Source organism: Trachypithecus francoisi, unplaced genomic scaffold (genome assembly GCF_009764315.1).
Source record: "Trachypithecus francoisi isolate TF-2019V2 unplaced genomic scaffold, Tfra_2.0 Lachesis_group7, whole genome shotgun sequence".
Lineage (NCBI taxonomy): Eukaryota > Metazoa > Chordata > Mammalia > Primates > Cercopithecidae > Trachypithecus > Trachypithecus francoisi.
The window spans coordinates 30,958,089-30,977,844 of NW_022681472.1; the positions used below are offsets into that span (position 1 = coordinate 30,958,089).

The following is a 19,756-nucleotide window of genomic DNA, read 5'->3' on the forward strand; positions in this document are numbered from 1 at the left end:
TTGAGATGAGAGTCTCACTATGTTCCCTAGGCTGGTTTTGAACTTCTGGGCTCAAGTAATTCTTCCACCTTAGTCACCACAGTGATGGGGATTACAGGCATGTGCTCCACATCCAACGTATTTGCTGGTTTACTTATGAAAAGTGAGAACATATGATATATATGGCATGTGATTTTTTTCACCTATCTATATTCTGTACATCCTTCTATGTCAATCTTTTTTGTAGTTGTAATAAATCAATAAATTGCAATTCATTTTGTGTTTATCATTTGACCAAATAAAATTTTAAAAGTCATCCCCCACTCCATAGGACTCAAAAAGTTAGGAGCTATCAGTATAAATAAATAAGGACAACTTGTCGTACTGGATGTTAATTAAACTCTAAAACTATAATAATTAAAGCTCTATCATACTGGTTTGAGAAATGAAGAGTAGAGCAATGAAACAACATAAAAGCTCTGAAACAAAACCTGGTATTTGTACTTTTCTAATATAAGATTATATGATGTAAGTATAATGCATGCTTATAATATGTTATTGTAATATATATAAGGGGGAAACTGTTTGATAAGTACTGTTGGATACTGTTATGAATATTCTTCCTGTATAACTAAAATGTTGTATCCTTTGACAAATATTTCCCCAATCCTTTTATTCCCCACCACCTTAGTCTCTGGCAATCACCATTTTGCTGTCTATTTCTGAGTCTGACATCGTTAGAGTCCACACAGAAGTGTGATCTGTGACAGGGGTCTTTCTGTGCCTGGGTGATTTCACTTAACACAATGTCCTCCAAGTTCACCCATGTTGTTACAAAATAAACTTTTAATTTTTAAGGCCAAATAGGATTCAATTGTGTATATATTCAACATTTTCCTTATCTACTTATTGATTGATGGACACTTAGGTTAATTACATGTCTTGGCTATTGTGAATAGTGCTGAAATGAATATGGGTGTGTTTTGGAGGGATCTCATATATTTGATCCAATTCCAATAAGAAAAATAAAACAAAAATCAAACATTAATAGCCATAAGTATTCCTAAGGCCTGCAACATACTGATTTCATATTCTTTGAATATATACACAGTAGTCAGATTGATGGATCATATGGTAGCTCTATTTTTAATTTTTTGAGGAACCTCCATACTGTTTTACATAATGGCTGTACTAATTTACATTCTCACCAACTGTGTACAAGGGTTCCCTTTTCTTCTCATTGTCTTTAACACTAATGGTCTTTCATCTTGATATTGATAATAGCCAACTGACAAGTGTAAGGGGATATCTCATTGTGGTTTTAATTTGCGTTTACCTGATGATTAGTGCCACAATTTGAGTGTGCCCCCCAAAATTCATGTGTTGAACACTTAATCCACAATGCAACAAGTGTTGAGAAATGGGAACTTTTAGAGACTTTTAAGTCCTGAGGGCTCTGTCCTCATAACTGAATTAATGTTACTATCATGGGAGTGGGTCATTATCTCTAGAGAGGGTTTGTTAGAAAGGTGAGTTCACAGATCTCTCACTGCGTGTCTTGTGTGCTTTCTTGTCTTTCCACCCTACACCATGCGATGATGCAGCAAAAGCCCTTCACCAGATGCCAGCATCTTGATATTAGACTTTTCAGCCTCCAAAATTGTGAGAAATAACTTTCTTTATAAATTATCTAGTCTGTGGTATTCTGTTATGGCCACACAAAACAGACTAAGACAATTAGTAATGTTGAACATTTTTTCATATACCCCATTGGCCATGTATGTGTATGTCTTTTTTTTGAGAAATGTCTGTTCTGGTCCTTTGCCCATTTGAGCGTTTACTTGTTTTTGTTTTGTTTTCTTTGCCATTGAGTTGTTTGAGTTCCTTACATATTTTGGATATTAACCCCTTACAAATGTAAAGCTTGCAAATCTATTCTCCCATTCTGCAGGTTGTCTCTTTACTCTGTTGATTGTATCCTTGGCTGTGCAGTGCTTTTTAGTCTGATATAATTCCACTTGTATATTTTTGCTTTTGTTACCTGTGCTTTTATAGCCATATCCAAAAAAAAAAAAAAATTGCCTGGAAAAATGTCACGGAGCTTTTCCCCTATGTTTTCTTCTGGTAGTTTTATAGTTTCAGGTCTTACATTTAAGTCTTTAATCCATGTTGAGTTGATTTTTGTAAATGATATGAGATGAGGGTTAAATTTCATTCTTCTGCATGTGAACATTCAGTTTTCCCCAGCACCATTTATTGAAGAGATTGCCCTTTTCCCATTTTGTGTTCTTGGCATCTTTAATGAAAATCAATTGATTCTAAGTGTATGCATTTATTTCTGGGCTCTTTATTCTGTCCCATTGGTCTATGTGCTTATTTGTATGCCTGTACCATGATGTTTCGATTACTAGAGCTTTGTAGTAGATTTTAAAATCAGGTAGTGTGATGCCTCCGCCTCCAGTCTTGTTGTTTGTCCCATAAAACTATTTACAAGACAAACAATTTGGTAGTTTTACAGCTTTTGCTCTAGGGCCTTATCTTGTTCTGTTAGGTTGAGGCCTGATCAGAGCCACACCATACTCTAGCTTGCAGGAAGGAGTGAGCATGGAAGATTTCATGCGCAATGTCTGAAGGCCCAGGCACCTAAGTAGCAAACATCACTTCTGATCCCATTCCATTGGTGGAAACTTAGTTCCATGGCTTCACTGAGCTGCAAGTATGGCTGGGAATGTGATCTTCACTTCCAAAGTGCCCAGATACAAATCTTTTGTTGTGGAAGGAGGGAGATCATATGTTAGGAAACTACTGGATATTTTTGCCAAACTAGTATTCAACAAATTCAAAGTTATTTTACAATTTTATAATAAATAATATAAATAAATATTACTAAAGAACAAAAGTTATAATATTCAGTGTTGCTATTATACCATTTCTAGTGGTTACAGTAGTAATATTTATAATAACAAATGATTGTTACAACATTAGTATGGGTCCAACACCAAAGTACATGATTTATAGACTTCTTTATTCCTAACACAACCTCAAGGTTTGTGCACATTTATTGTCATCACTTTCCAAATGAGTATCTTTTTAATGAATTTAAAGACTAATGTGGCCAGGCGCGGTGGCTCATGCCTGTAATCCCAGAACTTTGGAAGCCCGAAGTGGGTGGATCACAAGGTCAGGAGATAGAGACCATCCTGGCTAACACAGCAAAACCCTGTCTCTACTAAAAATACAAAAAATTAGCCGGGCGTGGTGGTAGGCACCTGTAGTCTCAGCTACCTGGGAGGCTGAGGCAGGAGAATGGTGTGAACCCACAAGGTGGAGCTTGCAGTGAGCCGAAATCGCACCACTGCACTCCATCTTGGGCGACAGAGCAAGACTCCGTCTCAAAACAAAACAAAACAAAACAGAAGACTAGTATATGCAATTAGTAACTGTTTGAGCCATAGTTCCACACCAGACAGTCCTATTTTAAAGCTTATGCTCTTCATGACTAGATAATCAAAATATGAACACTTTTATGAAGAGTGAATATGTTTGCTTTTCCACTTGAATAAGAGATTATTGAAGGCACTCTCTATTATTAATTTTGGTTCTTGAGCACATGGCCTGGTCCATATTAGATACATTTAGAATAAATTAATGAAGAAATGAGCAATTATATAAATTTAAAAATGTTAAGTGATTGCTAAAGTTCACCTAGAGAATAGCAGTCATGTCAGGCCTTCCTAACTTCAGCTTTCTATTTTCTATGCCAGGCTGTTCTAATATCTGCAACCAGACTCCTTGTTTCAGGACAATAGGCATATGTCTGTGTTGTTCCTTGCCAGAAGCAGAATGGCACCAAGACTAATTACACTGATTTGAGTCTCCTGGTGAGAGGTGAAGCCAGCTGGACTTCCTGGGTCCAGAGGGGACTTGGAGAACTGTTCTGTCTAGCAAGAGGTTTGTAAACTGCACCAATCAGTGCTCTGTAAAAACACACCAATCAGCGGTCTGTAGCTAGCTAGAGGTTTGTAAAATGCACCAATCAGTGCTCTGTAAAAACACACCAATCAGCGCTCTGTAGCTAGCTAGAGGTTTGTAAATGGACCAATCTGTGCTCTGTAAAGTGGACCAATCAGCATTCTCTAAAATGGACCTACAGCAGGACAGGGACAGAGACAAATAAGGGAATAAAAGCTGGCCCCCCCCCGCAAGCAGTGGCAACCCACTCGGGTCCCCTTCCATGCTGTGGAAGCTTTGTTCTTTCGTTCTTCACAATAAATCTTGCTGCTGCTCACTCTTTGGGTCCATGCCATCTTTAAGAGCTATAATACTTACCGTGAAGGTCCGCAGCTCCATTCTTAAAGTCAATGAGATCAGGAATTCACCAGAAGGAACCAGCTCCAGACACACTAGGACTAAGACCTTGATCTGCCTTCTTTGTGGGCAAGTTATTTCATATCTCTGATCCTAATGTTTTTTGCTTCGTTTTATAAAATAAGTAAAAATAATGTGTATCACACAAGGTTGATGTCATGGACTGAATATTCCTGTCCTTCCGAAATTTATATGTTAAAATCCTTCCCAAATTTATATGTTAAAGTCCCAGTGTGATGGTATTTGGAGATGGGGGCTTCAGGACATGATTAATATTAGAATAGGTGATACAGTGGGGCTCTCATGATGAGATTAATTGCTTTATAAGAAGAAGAGATTTCTCTCTCTCTCTCTCTCTCTCACACTCTCTCTCCCTCTCTCCCTCTCCCCCTCTCCCCTACTCCACATACAGAGAAAAAGCCCTGGGAGGACATAGCAAGAAGGCAACTATTAGCAAGCCAGGAAGAGGGCCCTCACCAGAACTCAATTCTGCTAGCACCCTGATTTTGTACTTATAGTCCCAAGAACCAAGCGAAATAAAATTCTGTTGTTTAAGCCATCCAGTCTCTAGTATTTTGTTATAGCAACCTGAGCTAATTAAGATAGGTGGTACTGAGGGTTAAATGAGATAAGTATGAAATGTTTAGTACATTTCCCAGTACATCATAAAACCTCAGTACATGAAGTTCTTATTATCCTGGGCATCGAATGGTGTGTCTGGCACTTGGTACCCACTAATAGTAAGCACACAGTAGTCCACTTGTTACCTTTCTATGTCATCTCCAACTGTTTACCACCTCCTTGCTCTCCAACCACAATGATTTCCAGAAGATACAGAGCTTGTTGCTGTGTCAGGCTTGTACCTGCTGTGCTCGTCACAGAAGACCTCTCCTCCCTATTTGCTCAGGTCTCTTAAGTGTCATTCTCTTAGAGTGGCCTTCTTAACTAAACCTACCCAAAATAACCCTAATCACTCTGTCACCTCATCCTTCTTCATTTTTTTTCATTAAGTAGTCACTGACATTTTGAGTAATATATTTAGTTATTTTTGTGGTATCTCTCTTGCTTACCAGAATAAAGTCCATGAGGGCAGGGAATATCCCCAGTGCTAAGAAGATAACATAGCCTATAGTATCATTAAATCTATTTTTGAGTGATTGAATGAAAGCAGTTTTATAAGAAAATCTTCTAGCAAGAAACAAACTATGTAGAAACACATGTATATATGGTAGCATTTTGGAGGGAATGCTTGCCATTCATATATAAAAATTAAGATAAAGGTTTTTAGTCTCTCCTTTCTTATTGTGCTCACATCATCCCTTTTGTGTAAGCAATACATTCATCAAATGTATTATTCTGTCTCATCAAAAATCAAACAAATAACTTATCTTCCACATTAAGTATATCAACTCTCAAAGCGATAAAACATTGATGTAAGTTCTTGGAGACTGACTTCCTAACATATTAGTACCAGATTATCATAGTCTTTTTGTAAAAACAAAATGCAGTTCCTGAAACATATAATTTTTGAAACTTTTTATAAATTTAAGCATTATATTCCATATACCTCTTCCAACTGTCTTTATCTGGAGAGATTGTATTTGTTTTTACTTAATCATATTACTTTTAGGCAGATAGGAAGTGATTAATAATTAAAAATTAATTTCCATAAAGTGTTGGTATCTTTAGTTACACACATGCCACAATGATAATCAATGTGGTGAGTAATGTTTAGGTACTGTGCTCCAGAGAACAATTCAATCAATTGCCCAACCTGGTGTTTCCTGTTATGCATGAACTTGGGTAACTATAATTTTCTGAATAATTCAACTTAAAGTAAAGCAAAATGAAATGTGTGAGTAATTAAAGAAAATGTTCTTCTGCTAATATTTATTCTGATAAATCATTTCAGTTCGATGTTTGATTTTGCAGACACATCCATAATATCATTGAATTAGTAAAATATAATAACTCTAAAAAGCTCATAGAAGTGATTATTGCCTCTATATTTTCTAGTAAGATGTTAATTTTTTTAGATAACTGTAATGCACTGTGAATATAATTTCTTCTACAAGTTACTTTTGCTGCTTCTAAAATATTAGTGGTAGCAGTGTTTGCATACTTTCTGTATAAAGACTGATTTGATGTCATCTCCCAATCACACAAAAAAAGTCAAACCAAAACAGAAAGGTCTTCATTTAATCAAGTAATACAATTATTACCAATTCTGTAGAATTAGATATTTAAGTCAGAGCTAGCTGCAACAAGTTATACGAGCTTTGCCGTTTTATGAACATAATTTGACTAAGCGGTTATGAAATCTGTAAAGAACACTTCTTATCTGGGTGTAGCTGGGGATGTCTTTGTTCAGAAGTACACAGAATTGTATAAACCTGTCCAGAGCCTCATATACATCCAGTAAGGCTCATTTTCTACATACTTTAGATCTTATTCTCTGTATCTTAACTGGGAAGTGCAAAATTTGATGTAATATTATATCATTAATGAAGAAATAAATAGAAGAGAATGAATCTCAAATTCATTGAGTACCTACCAAGAATGAAAATAAAAACATTTGAAAGTGGTATGTGGCCTGAGATGTAACACAGTTTGAGAAGAAATTTAGGGAACATTATAAGCATTTGCTGATTTGTACGCTTGAAATATTGTTTCAAAAAATCCCCTTTTTATTTCCCTGAATGCATGCTCCTCTGAAGAGAATAACTTTTCCTGTGTTATTGGATTACTTAGTTTTCATTTCAAGTTTAAATTTGATGTTTTATCTTGTTTGGGCCATTTTTAAGCCTGATTTATTTTATTTTTAAATAGAACAGAAAGCATTGACTCAGAAATATTTCCTTAGAAAGGGTGAGAATGATAGTCTTTCCAGGTTGGTAACCAAAATCTATTCCTAGTCTTCAGAAAATGGTAAAATTAACATTCCATATAAAAGCCACATAGAATAAAGAATATTTTATTTATTTAATTTATTTTAATGAATTAATTTTTATTATTTTGTTTTGAAACAGAGTCTCACTCTATTGCCCAGGCTGGAGTGCAGTGGCATGATCATAGCTCACTGCAGCCTCGACTGCCTGGATTCAAGCGATTCCCCCACTTCAGCCTCCTGAGTAGCTGCGATCTCAGACGTGTGCTACGATGACTAAAAAAATTAAAAAAAAAAAATTTATTTGTAGAGACAAGGTCTCACTATATTGCCCAGGCTGGTCTTGAACTCCTCGGCTAAATCAATCCTCCTGCCTTGGCTACCCAGAGTGTTGAGATTAAGGTGTGAATACCTGCCCTAAGAATATTTTAACTAGTTAATTTGTTTAAATATTTATCCAGTCTCTAATATATTTAGAACAGATCCATTGGCTAATTAATTGATTCAATCATTTACCAAGCATCTGAAGTATTCAGAACAGATCCTGAGGCTCTTTATTATAGCTGTAGATAGTTCTTTAGTCCAGTTGTAAAGAGGACCCACATACATCAGTTTTAAAGACGAGGAACCACATCTCTTACCACATAATTTAAGAGAAAGTGATCAGATGGAGATTTGTATTAACGTCGTGGCACCATGTTCCTTATTTGACATAATCAGGTGGTTCCTTGACTTGTCAGGTGGTTTTATATGATCCTCTGTCTTGAACTTAAGATAGAAGGGAGATTGGTCACTGGCTATACACTTTATGCCTATTCCTCTATACGCCTCTGAGATAAATATTTTTAACACTGTTATTTAACTAAACTGAACATGTCCAGAATGACACAGCAAGTAACAGGGTATCAGAATTAAAACCTGAGTCTATGTGACTCTAATGACATTCCTCTAGATCTTACTAAGGATTATTTAAGTAGAGAGGTAGTTTCTTAGAGAGGCTGGAAATTCCTTGGGGCCTGACGTGTTGCATTGAATCTAATAGGTGGATCTTCTGTTGTTTGCTATAGAAAATACTTCTGAAAGCCATGTGGAATATCTGGGGCAGGGATTGGGGAAATGGGTGTGGTGGCTGCTCAGGTCTAGCTCTACATAAAGATATTTTTCTCATAAGAGCATTGCCACAGAGTAAGGCATTTATTGGAGACAGGGATGCAGGAGTGTATCTGAATTGCATATAACATTGTGTGTGCATGTGTGTGTGTATGTTTGTGTTGCTAGGAGTAAGATGATGGTCTTTTGCAGTAGAGAACAAAAAAGAAAGATACCAATTTTGAGGAAAATGTAATGAGTTATTATGTTTTATATATAAATAAATTATATAGATATAGATATGTATTTTTTTTTTTTTTTTTTTAGAGGCAGCATCTCACTATATTGCCCAGGCTGGTCTCAAACTCCTAGGTCCAAGAGACCCTTTCACTTCAGCCTTCCACAGTGCTTAGATTACAGAGTGAGCCACCAAGTCAAGCCTCAGTTATATCTTAAGACTAGCCTGCTCACTGGTAGACGGTTAGGTTTAGATATACACACTGGGGAGGTAACGATAAAAGTAGCTGCTCCTATTGTACATACAATCACTGAATGAATGTATATAGAGATAAAGAAATAGATACAAGAGGGTTAAATACCCAGTTGGAAGGAAAATGTAAAACTCACTAAGGAGATGAGAAAGGAAAAAAATCAGTAGAAAGAAGACTATTGTTAGTTTATATTTAATGGTCTAAACTTTTTTTTTTTTTTACTTCTAAGGAAGAATAGTTGTCAAAGTGAGGGAAACTCTAAAGCTAAAGACACATTCAGACTGATTTTCAAAGCTTAATTTTCCCAAATGATACTGGGATCAAATTTTCATAGTATCTACTCAGACAACAACAGTAACAAATAAACAAAAAGCTGTTTTGTCTCTGAGCATTAAAAAAACGTAAAAATGTTTTACTATCCTCTAAGTTTCTTGAAGACAGAAATTGTGCCTCCTTAATGTCTTTGTTTCCTAAATGTCTGGTACATGTGGTGAATTGATTTTACACCTTCATGGAAAGAAGCAATAACCTCCACTTACAGGTTGGCATTAAGGGCATAGTTCAGGTTGCATCAGCATCATAACTGGGTCAAAGTTAAGAACACAGTTTTCATCTCGTGTGTGTTTTTAAATCAAAAGTGAAAACTAAAGGGAATAATGACAATCTTCTATTTTATTTTTCTAATGACTTTTATATTTTAACTGCTGTTTAATGGATATATTATTGAAAACATTCTGATCATCCTTAATAATGTACATTTTTTTCTTTCTTTCTTTTTTTTTTTTGAGACGGATTCTTGCTCTGTGCCCCAGGCTGGAGTGCAGTGGCCTGATCTCAGCTCACTGAAAGCTCCGCCCCCTGGATTCATGCCATTCTCCTGCCTCAGCCTCCCAAGTAGCCAGGACTACAGGCGCCCGGCTGATTTTTTTGTGTTTTTAGTAGAGACGGGGTTTCACCGTGTTAGCCAGGATGGTCTCGATCTCCTGACCTCGTGATCCGCCCTCCTCAGCCTCCCAAAGTGCTGGGATTACAGGCTTAAGCCACCGTGCCCAGCCAAAAATGTACATTTTTAAAGGTCAGTAGTGATCTTTATCTCAGGCAGTAAAGATTATGGAACAAACTATTGTAATTATATTCAAAATAGAATATGAAATATTAGGCATTTCACAATTTTCCCACTATTTTTTATTTGCTTACAGTGACTACATTCATTCAATAAAAATCAAGGTGTTAACAGGGGTGCATTCCTCTGAAGAAGCCAGAAAAATCATTTTCCTTCCCTTTTTTAGCTTCCAGGGTCTTCCTCCATTCTTTGGCTCCATTTCTAATAGTCTATCTAGCAATTTCACCCTTCAGGCAGAGTGGGATTATATAAAGGAAGATAATTCCTATTCCCTAGTAGGAAGGAACTCTCTACTAGCTAGGTAAATAACACTTATATAAAATTTAATAGAATGTTAGTTAAATAATGACACCAAATGTATCTCAGCAGTATATGACTGCATTCTTAGTCAGCATAATATTCATAAAGTGTCCTGAGTTCTTAGGAAGGAAAATCACTGTGGCCTATCAAAATTATGAAGCCTAATGTACATGCAGAATTTTAAACTTGTGCCTAAATTCTTCTCATTATGTAGCAAAAACTCTGATTTCTCTGTGCTATACAAATAAGCTATATAAAATGTGATCAGGAAATCAATAGGAGAATGTAAAAAATAGTTGATTTGTTGAGTGATAGGATTCTGGATCATAAAAGATTTATTCTAGTCTTGATATTATAAGTCTTAAGTTCATACTTGGCTTGTGTAGTAGTGTTTATAAAAGACCTGTATACTTTGACTTCATTTAGAAAAGATAAGTGAACTCTGCTATATCCTCATGTGAAACCCAGGATCTAATTTGTATACATGTTCATTCTAGAAGTGTTCATTCATTTATGCATTTAGTCATATACACATTTATCCTTACTTATCCATTGATGTGATTCAGACCCAGATGGTCTGGTGGCAGCACAGACAGGCACTTGTCTTCAGAATGCTAGCCACCTAGAAAAGCCCTCCAGGACTATACTCAGAGTCCAAAAGAGTTGTTTTTCAAGTTCCATAGTTTGTCTTAAAGTAATTCACATACTAATGAAAAATCATGCACCATGGAATAGAGGGAATTACATAGTAAATCCTTTTTTCTTATATTTTATATACTTTAGAGTGATCATAGTTTTCCGTGAGAATTTGCCTAGTTGTGAGACCTTGTAGATACTAATTAATTCATGCTGTGTGATGATCCTGTATAAAGAAAGCTTAAATCAATACGTACGTTCTGAAGAAAAAAAATATATATATATCTGTACAGTACACAAAGAGAAAAAAACAAACCAAAAAAGAGTTCCTGAGAGTCACTAGTAATTAAGTGGTTTGAAAGAACTAATAGAGTTTCCTACAGGCCTTATTAATAAAGACATTACCTATCCCTATATTGAAAAGATGGACATGGTTTCTAGTTCTGTTTCAGGTTGATTTATGTGGGGAGAGTGTGATGACATTTATGTGCTAAATACTTAGTACTTTTAATTCAATCTACCATTTAATCTATAAATGCAAACCATGTTAAAGGATGGTTGACAAAAATAAACTTGAAAGCCAGCATTAACCACCCAAACCAGCTGAAGGTGCTCAAAAGACAATAAGAGTAAAATTTCATTATACAGACTTCAAGTGGGTTTTTAAAAAATCTATAGACTTTCCAACTAAAATGATGAATGCTGTTCTGATTCTAATTGACAAGTGTTATATATAAAAGAGTTCTTGCCTTCATTCTTATCAAAACTGTGGGGATTTCAATGATAGGACAATATTATGTGGGTGGAAACTTCTCAGAAGAATAGAGAACTTATCAGTATTTACTTAGGTTCTATTACATTCAGAGCCATAAAAGAAACTACACTCATAAATTTATAGACAGTCAAGGATATTGCCTCTTCCCCAAAGAGGCTAGATATTAAAGGAGTGGAGTGAATGAGCTCAAATCATGAAGTGGTTTCAATATTGGAAGAGTTTTCCCCCTTCATATTTCAACTTGTAACTAATATGTTATGAAGAATCGCTGGCTTGCTAACTTTGAGGGTTTGGCAGAAGAAAACAGTCTTCACCACTTTTTCTTACAAATGTTATTTTTCTTCGATAATTAGTACTTAATGATAATATCCACCCTTTAATGAGTTACTGTAGGTTAATGATTACCACACTTGTTCAAATATATTTAGGATTTCAACTTTGCAGATAAAGAGAGGTTTATACAGGTTAAGAATCTTGCCCAAAATCACACAAAAGGAGCAAGACGTAAGCCTGTTTTTTTCTTAGCTTCCTATTTCTGCTGTCACAAATTACCACAAACTGAGTGTTGTGAACAACACAAATCTATTATTTTACAGCTCGAGGTCAGAAGTCCAAAACGGGTTTTACTGGGCTAAAATCAAGGTGTCAACAGGGGTGCATTCCACTGAAGAAGCCAGGAAAATCTTTTTCCTTCCCTTTTTCAGCTTCCAGGGTCTTCCTCCAATCTTTGGCTCCATTCCTTGGCCCCTTCCACCATCTTCCTTCTTCAAAGCTCACGATTTCATTACCCAACCTCAGCTTCTGCTATTACATCTCCTTTTCTGACTCTTCTTCCTCTCTTTTTTATCGTTTAAAGATCCTTGCGATTATATCAGGCCCACTTAGATAATCCAGGACAATCTCCTCTATTTCAAGTCAAAGGAATGATTCACATCCAGAGCAGTATGACATGAAATGTAATCGTGCTACTCAGATCAGTAACCATTTAGAACTTTTACATTGTTTATTTTTGGAATTTTCAGTTTAATATTTTTAGACTACAGTTGACTGGTGGTTAACTGCAACTGCAGAAAATGAAACCTCGGATAAGGGAAGACTGTTGTATTTAATATTAATATGTCAATACAATACAGTCGAGAAAAAATATAATCACAGAGATTAATGATTAAGGTTAATGATTACTACAATGTTTATAGTAGTGTAATGTAATAGAAATAGCTTTGAATCTGGAAAAACTCTGGCTCCATCATTTACTAACTGTATAACCTCAGATAAATATCTTAATGTCGTCTCTTTAGAGTTGATGTGGTGAGTTACAAGGAATGTTGTTCCTCAGAATAAATGGAAACATTTAAATACTTAGCTGGTAGGTGTTCTACAAATGCTTGATCCTTCTTCATTTTCAGAAAATAACAAAGATAGAGAAGCCAGACAAAATAATATAGTACATGTTGTATTTAGATGTTATAAGTAATGTCTAATAATAACTAAATTTACATAAACTATTTTCTAAATATATTAAACATTTTGTGGGCCTTATTTTTATTTTACAAATAATATTCTGCAGCTTAATGTGCTCTTTTTGTTCCTCCTCTCATATTCAATGACTGCTTTTTTTTTTTTTTTTCTATAATGCCTCTTTAGGAATCTGAATTAATTCATTAGCTTGATGATGGCTTTTTAAAATTCCATTTTAGGAAGTTAATTTTTTAGCATGTAATTTTCTGTATTGTTGTTTGCTGTTATAGGTGCACAACTAGTACTTTTATGAAAAATAAATCCTACATCAGCCTTTTAAAAATCATTTACAAAATAAATCCCAACCTCACATTATAGGAAAGTTATGATATAAAGTATCACCCCTGCCTCCTCATTCCCTCACTTTGATCCCATTGTCAGAGGGAACTCCTAACTGCTGGGTTTTAATTCTTTTTCTTTAGAATGTTACCTCATAATTCTTGATCACATTCTTGGCAACTTTTTAAACAATTGTTGACTCCTGATATGAAAGTCTAGGATCCGGCCAATCTAACTACACTATCTTTCCTTGCCCCTCCTTTCAATGTTTGACATTTATACTTTAAATTTTGTTCTTCTATTGTTTACTTTTACAACTGAAAATAACATGGGTAGTTTACTTTTACAACTGAAAATAATATGGGTAAGCATTCATTTATTTTTTTTCAACAGAGTCTATGCTCCTACTTTCCAGAGAAGATATTAATGCTCCTTCTTGTTTCCTCAACTTTTCATTTCTTCAGCAGCTTAACTTTGGTCAGGTGTCAAGTTTGTTTATATTTACAGTTTTCTTATAACCATCTCCAACTATTCTTTTTATGAATACATTGACTTTTGTTGTTGTTGTTGTTGAGATGGAATTTTGCTCTTGCTGCCTAGGCTGGAATGCAATGGCATGATGTCGGCTCACCACAATCTCCACCTCCCGGATTCCAGTGATTCTCCTGCCTCAAGTAGCTGGGATTACAGGCATGCACCACCATGCCCGGCTAATATTGTATTTTTAGCAGAGATGGGGTTTCTCCATGTTGGTCAGGCTGATCTTGAACTCCCAACCTCAGGTGATCAGCCTGCCTCAGCCTCTGAAAGTGCTGGGATTACAGGCGTGAGTCACCGTGCCTGGACATGTTGACTTTAAAGTTGGAAATGTATGAACAACGTTGCAAAACCACAAATATTATTCGATGCTGAGTCACATAGTGTGCTATGTTCTTTGAAGTAGTTTCACTCTCAGGAAACCTAGGGCATTCATGGGAACAAGCTCACCATGTGAAAATGGTTTCTCTCTCTCTCTCTTTTTTTTAAACTCAATTGCTTGAAATCATTTCAAATTTACATTTTCTTTAGATTTATATTTACTTACTATAATACCATTCCAAATTTACTAGTATTTCCTTTTTTTGATTTTGAAAGTTTCATGCAGATTTGTTTTTATCCTGAAATGTCAAATTGTCTTTCATTTTGTTTCCTGCACTAAATTTGCCTTTATCTTATCTTCAGTTTTTTACCCCCTCAAAGTTTTATATTGTCTCAGATTTTTTCCCTTTGGAAATGTCCTTCATGGGGCTCTCTATATTGTTCCTTCTTCATTCAGAATGTGTGACTGCTTTAATCTTGCTGTGCAGCTGTCATTCTTCAAATCCCCTCAATTTATTTTTTTGGATGAGAGTCTTGTTTTATTTGACTCAATGTAATTTTGCCTATGTATTATTGTTTTAACTTTTATGGAGTCTTTCGGATTGTATATTAGTAATGTGAGATATTACAGATTGATTTATCTTATACCCATGACTGCTTTCTAATTCCTCTGATTTAGATCATGGGACATGTGGCTGCCCTTATTTCTGAAATAGTGTACAGGAAAACACCAGGAAACGAACATTCCAGAATCGTGACTGCTAGGTTCAAAAGACATCATCCAAGTATGGAAAGAGAATTCACTAATGAAGTCCAAATAGGAAGAACAGGAGAACATGTTGGGAGAGGAAAATGAGTGAGGCATGATGTAAAGGTGGTAAACCTTGTTTTCTAATCCTTGGCTGGATTGGGTTAGAATAGAGGCACAACAGTGTCTGCCTACATTTCCTAAGGCATCCTTGAATAGAGGGAGTAGTCATCTTGTTTATCCTAATGGAACTCTTGTTTTTGCTTGACTTCCTAAGATGCCAGTAAGGGGTGATATGGTGTTATGAGAACTTACAGATAGACTCATATAGGATTCTACAGATCCTATAGCTAAGCCATGTAGCCTCATATAGACTCTATGCAAAAATTTTCCCCTTGGAAATGTCCTTCATGGAGCTCTCTATATTGTTCCTTCTTCATTCAGAATGTGTGTTAAAGTTTAAGATAATATACATAGCTAGAATAATATATCATGCTCATGAATTAGATAATTTCATAAATCATGGTTGTCAACTCTTTGCAATTTCATCAATAAAGTTATAGTGTTTCCAGTGAAAAGCCAAGCATGATTTTTAGTGAATATTAATAAGCTCATGCTAAACATCTGTATGCCAATCAAAGGCATAAGAAAGTCAAGAAAATCTTGAAGGCAATATTTTATCTGCTTTTATGCATGTATGGCACATTTTATAGGTTTAAAAAATTAAACAAGTAGGTAGAACCAATTATACAACCAGAAAGAAGTTTCAGAGACTAAATATACAATAAGCAAAACAGAAAATGCATTAGAAGCCTAAAAAGTAAGCGATGGAAATATGTATTATGCCAAAAAGAAAAAGTAGAAAGATAACACAAGTATGAAATAAAAAAGAGGAGAAAAAGAAAACTAATTTAGGAAGTACAACTAGTAGAAATAAGAACAAGAAAGTGAAAGCAAAGAAATGGGAAAGAAGAAGTGATCAGAGGGGAAAAAAGAAAAACTAGAAAATATTCTCAAAGTTTATCAGGACATGTTTCAAAAATTGAACTTTCTTTACTTATTCTGCTCCTAAGTCTTCCTGGAATCCTCCTTCTATTGGAAATGAAGGAAGCAGCCTGTAATAATAGATTCTTCACTTTGTTCCTTCCTAGTCACAGGGTATGTGTATGTGTTTGTGTGCATCTGATGAAATAATATATACAAAGTAAATATGTATGAAAATTAGAAAAGGCCAGTATTTATTAGCTTCTTTTATCTTTACTATCAATTTTTAATATCTGTACTTTAGTCAGTTTAAGGAAATATCAAGTAGAGGCTCATTATACTCTAAAATGCAAATATGTTTCTGAGACTGTAAACACCACATTGTCTAACTTCATAATTCTAGAATTCTGTTCCTTTATACTCATATCAAAATTTTCTTTTTTCAAGGATTATTTTGTTAATACATTCTCCCTTCTTTCCTCACAGCTGTCAACAAGCAACGACTGCCTCTTTATCTTCGAACTTTTTTCTTTTCTCAACTTACCAATGTCTTCCTTACAGTCAAGTTTATTTTTATAGATTTTATTTTATTTATCCAATTTGTTTTATTAGACTGTGCTGCTGAATTTTACCTTCTATGGCATTCTTTCAGTGAAAATCCATTTTCTTGATTTTGCTTGACTTGTTGACCTTTCTTTTCCCCTCCCTCCCCCCCTTTTTTCTTTCTTTCCTTCTTTCTTTCTTCTTTCTTTCTTTCTTTCCTTCCTTCTTCCTTCCTTCCTTCTTCCTTCCTTCCTTCTTCCTTCCTTCCTTCCTTCTTCCTTCCTCCTTCCTTCCTTCTTTCTTTCTTTCTTCTTTCTTTCTTTCTTTCCTTCTTTCTTCTCTCTCTCTCTCTTTCTTTCTTTCTTTCTTTCTCCCTCCCTCTCTCTTTCCTTTCTTTTCTTTCTTTTTTTCTTTCTTTCTTTCTTTCTTTCTTTCCTTCCTTCCTTCTTCCTTCCTTCCTTCCTTCCTTCCTTCCTTCCTCCTTCCTTCCTTTCTCTCTCTCTCTCTCTGTCTCTCTCTCTTCTTTTTTCTTTTTTCAGACAGGACCTCACTCTGTCACCCAGGCTGAAGTATGATTTCAGCTCACTGCAGCCTTGACTTCCAGGCTCAAGAGAACCTCCTGCCTCGGCCTTCCAAGTAGCTGGGACTACAGGTGCCTGTCCCCATGCCTGGCTAATTTTTGTATTTTTTGTAGAGATGGGGGTTTTGCCATGTGGCCCATGCTGGTCTTGAATTCCTGGGCTCAAGCAGTCTGCATATCTCAGATTCCTAAACTGCTGAGACTACAGGTGGAGCCACTGCACCTGGCCCGACCATTCATTCTTTATCTTCTATGTTGTTGTTTAATTTGAGGAGTACACTTTTTTCTTTTATTTTTTCATTAAATAGTTCCTTAGAATATTTTTAGCATTACATAATCTTCCTGTACATTCTCATTTGTTTTCTTGATGTAAGATGATTTCTAGGTTTTTGGTTTTCCCTATGACCAGCTCACATATGTCTCTGAGACAGTTTTTCTACTAAAGCATTTATTTATTTATTTATTCAAGAAATGAGTGCTCATTATGTGCTAAACGTTTTAGCAACACATTCTTTCTTCTACTGTCCTTAACCTGCACTCCATTTTATTGGAATGGCCACATTCCTATTATCATTCAGTACTCACTGGTTCATATTAGAAATTTTTTATTAGCAAACAGGGCCAGGTGCGGGTGGCTCATGCCTGTAATCCCAACACTTTCGGATGCTGAGGCAGGCAGATCACGAGGTCAGGAGATCGAGGCCATTCTGGCCAACATGGTGAAACCCCGTCTCTACTAAAATACAAAAAGTTAGCCGAGCATGGTGGCACGCACCTGTAGTCCCAACTACTGGGGAGGCTGAGACAGGGGAATCACTTGAACCTGGGAGGCAGAGGTTGCAGTGAGTGGTGATCATGCCACTGCACTCCAACCTGGTGACAGAGCAAGACTCTGTCTCAGTTTTATATTAGCAAACAGCACACTGAAGTCACAAATTTTTATCTATGCATATATTTTACTTCCTTCTTCTAGACATCAAGAAAATCATTACTTTTTAAAATGCCATTACCAGATGACTTTAATCAGATCTACCTCTGTGCACTCTTAAAATAGAATCCAGAGTCCTAATCTGGACCATGGAAACTGAGTTGCTAGAATGGACTTGCAGAATCTGCATTAGTAGCAAATGTTCTAGGTGATTCACATTCACGTTACATTTTAAGAACCACTGCTGTATGTTGATTTCTTTTCTTGTTATAAATGATATCATCCGATATATTTATACAAAAATGTACATATGCATATATGTATATGTATGTAATGTTCCATACAAACAATTATATCGTTGCAATAGATGCCTGAGCAGGAAATGATAGTTAAAAGGAAAAACCATTTTAATATATCTTCCATCATTCCAATCGCTTGCATTCTTTCTCCAATTTAATTCTATAATATAGTTTTCCTAGTTGTATATCTATCCTCTTTTCATTCTTTTTCATTGGTTTCCTTCCTACCATTCATTGATATGCTGGTACTCCCCAGGGAGAGGTCCTTCTTTGGTCCTTGTCTTTTCTTCTACACTTAAAGTTCTGCAGAGGTGACTTAGGTATTTCTCAAGAACCATGCGTAGCTTGCATCTCCCACTTTGTGTTCATTTAATGAATTAAAAGGTCAACATAAAATGTATGTAGGGCTGGGCACGATGGCTCATGCCTGTAATCCCAGCACTTTAGGAGGCCGAGGCAGGTGGATCATGAGGTCAGGAGTTCGAGACCAGCCTGACCAACATGGTGAAACTCTGTCTCTACTGAAAATACAAAAATTAGCTGAGTGTGGTGGCATGCGCCTGTAACCTCAGCTACTAGGGAGACTGAGGCAGGAGACTCGCTTGAATCTGGGAGGCAGAGGTTGTAGTGAGCCAAGATCATGCCACTGCACTCCAGCCTGGGTGACAGAGCGAGACTGCATCTCAAAAAAAAGAATTATATGTAGAGTTTTCTAATGCTAAAATGTTTCAACAGTCAATGCTTTTCCCTTTCCCTGTGTAATTTACTTATTAACAATTCCTTATACGATAGCCTTGTTATCACCTCCCTATTATCTAGAAAGCAAGTTAAGATAAGTAGATTATGATTATATGGGAAACCAAAGACTTGAGAAACAAAACCAAACCAACTTTTTGTTCTTTATTCTGAGGTTAAAAAAAAAAAAGAAGCTGTATTAGTTAGCTATTGCTACAAAATGTTGCATGACAAAAGAGTCATAAAACTTTCAGTGGCTTATTGATATTTTATTTTTATACTTAAAAGGCTGTAATTTGGCTGATCTAGGCTAAGCTTTTCTGAATCAGTTACATGCTTGGCTTCTGACTTGGCTTCAGGTCTGAGGTGCAGGTGGGAGGAGCAGTAGAGATATTGGGAAATTTTTTTTTTGTGGCAGATCCCAGGTGCACAAGAGAACAAGCCCAACTATGCAAGCAATTACATTATGTTCACTCACATTTCCTTAGTCAAAGCAGTTTTAGGGCAAGCCCAACCTTAGTGGGATGGGGAAATATACCCTACCCACAGTGGGAGGCTTTGTAAAATTACATAGCACAGGGTGTGGAGGTATAATCCTAGTACTATGCACTGAGTAATTGGGACAATAATCCAAAC

The 19,756-nt window shown here is 35.9% G+C and overlaps 1 protein-coding gene across 4 annotated transcripts in view; it reads left to right on the forward strand.

Moving 5' to 3' along the window:
* The window catches only part of HNF4G (hepatocyte nuclear factor 4 gamma), a 155,614-nt gene that overhangs the window by 34,150 nt on the left and 101,708 nt on the right, over nucleotides 1–19,756 (forward strand). The window lies entirely within an intron of this gene.